The sequence below is a fragment of the Aphanomyces invadans genome (assembly GCF_000520115.1).
Source record: "Aphanomyces invadans strain NJM9701 unplaced genomic scaffold supercont1.115, whole genome shotgun sequence".
Taxonomy (NCBI): domain Eukaryota; phylum Oomycota; class Saprolegniomycetes; order Saprolegniales; family Verrucalvaceae; genus Aphanomyces; species Aphanomyces invadans.
In genome coordinates, this window is record NW_008580260.1 from 32,874 (window position 1) to 35,217 (window position 2,344).

The window sequence follows — 2,344 nt, forward strand, 5'->3', positions numbered from 1 at the left end:
TGACAGCTTGATAATTCAGACAGTGCACGCGCTTGTGACCACTGTATATCTCCTTTTGCAAGTTGTTTCCATCGTTGATTGCAGAAATGCGGCAGCACTGGACTTTCGTGCCATCAATAAATCCAAAGACCCTGTTCGTGGACGCACCCTTGCGTTGAATCGCTGCACAGTATTGGTCAATGTTGTGTTGAACGAGCTTGTAGTTGAAGTACCAAAAGGTGGCTCCAACGGTCATATATTTCGTTGACCACATGCAAAAACACATCACACAACACTGAGCGGTAGCGACCAAACGTCCAGGACATATCGAAGAGACGAGTGGGGAAAGCCATACGCGACAACAAGATGCACATGGCCTCGTCACGCAGCGCTCGATTGCGGGACAACGTGATTACCACGGCGGGCAGTCCAAGAAGGAAACCCAGCTGCTGAACACCGGCAACATCGAAACGAAATTCGAGGAGAGCGTTGGCATCTGACATGGCGTTCAGGTCAAAACGCACGTCCGGGATGAGTGGCCTCTCCACCACTTGCGCCGCAATCATTGTGGACACGAAGCGCCGTTGCCGCCTGGTCTTGGCGAAGGTAAGAAGGACGGCGAGGTCTCTTTGTGCCACCACCATGCTTGAGCACTGTGTCTCGGAAATGTTCAAGTTTAGTTCCGTAAAATAACCGGATAAGTGTAGTGACTGGTCTGCAAAACTCACCGTTGACTGGTCCGTGCACTTGAGGTCAAAAACCGGTTTTGGCACATTGTAGTGGAGTGGAAGTGTAAGGACAAGTTGCAAAATCTTTCTAATGTGTCAAGTTATACCTACCTTGGTTGTACTGGATTTACACACGACGAATTGCGTGAGCCATCGTTTGACCGCCTGAACGTCATCTTGACACTGCCAATGGAAGGAATACCAAATATAGAGCTCAATCGAGTGCGCTGTGTACCATCAATTAAAGTCATGCATCGTCTGTTTGCATCTCAAGTAACGCGAGCGCTGGAACATCACATTCAATTGAGGGGTTCCTCTCACTTGATTGGATAAAACCATTCCTCCAATCCGATGCTAGGAAAATCGTATTATAGCCAATCGGCGCGATGGCCTGGTCAGTGAAAAGCTGAAAATTCGTACCAACGCGATGATACGAGTAGTAGGTCCTACAAAAGTCATCGCACGTTTGAAACATTCGCCCCGAGTCAAACCCAAGCAGAAATTAAGCTCTGATCCGTGGGCTTGGCAAGAAAATTCGAGCGCAAAGCCTCCTGTACGGGATGCTCCGGTGCTTAGGAAAGATGTGCAGGTGCATGTGATTGTTTGTGTCGGGATGTGCTTCCTCGACAAAGACCACATGGTTCGACGACCGCGTGTTCCATCCACACAATCCGCTCCCCACCCCTCCCTTGTGATAAAAACTCCGGTACTGTACAGCACAGAGCCAAGCGGATAGACTTTTTGATGGGTCAGCCATGGCGTTACAGAGACGGTTCGTCACACACAATCCCGGGGCTCGCCGTATTTTTTTGCAAATTCATGTACCTCCCATTACCTCGAGCTAATATCAGAGCGCAGAGCCACGCATCGGAAGTTCGTGCTGGGTGCAACAGCATTGGAGTATTTATACGACGTCGAGAAGACGGAATACGCCCCCTTTGGGTGTCCCGTTTTTGAGTAGAGTACTCCACGGGCGGGGGCGCCAACGACGTGCAGAACTCGAGGAGAATAGCGTACGGAGGTGTGCAGGCTAACCGAAGGAGCGTCGTTCAAGGATTGACAACGGCGGATTCTTGTTGGGGGCGCTTCAACTTTCGGTGAATGTCGAAGTGTCTCCGAGTCTTGCACGAACCCAAGGCCCGTAGAGAGGGAGGGCTCGACCGGCATAACCACATCAGCCGCGCCCTCGTGTTGCTAGCCACCCCAATTCCTGAGTCAAACTTGTGTAGAGCTGGCCCCGCCCGTCGCCTGCGACCTCTCGAATCGACGATGCAGTCCCTGGCTCACATGATTGCGTTTCTTTCGCCAACCCAATCGACCCTTTCGCTGGGTCGACTATCCGGTGACACCGATCAGATGTCGCGGCCGCGTAATCGACCCACTAACACACGACCACACGGCGCGCCTCCCACATTCGTGGGACGGCTGGCGAAAGGGGGAGCGCTGCGTCGCCCTCCATTTTCAATTTTCCAGCCTGTGAAACATGAGTGTTCCGACTGGAAGAGACCAAGATCTCCAAGAGCGGCTGTCGTACATCCACTCGTCGACCAAGGACGACGTGAAAGACGGCGAGTATAACGATGCCAAGACCCCCGGCGAGCTCGAAGACGGCGCGTTGGTCGCGGGTGGCGCCCTCA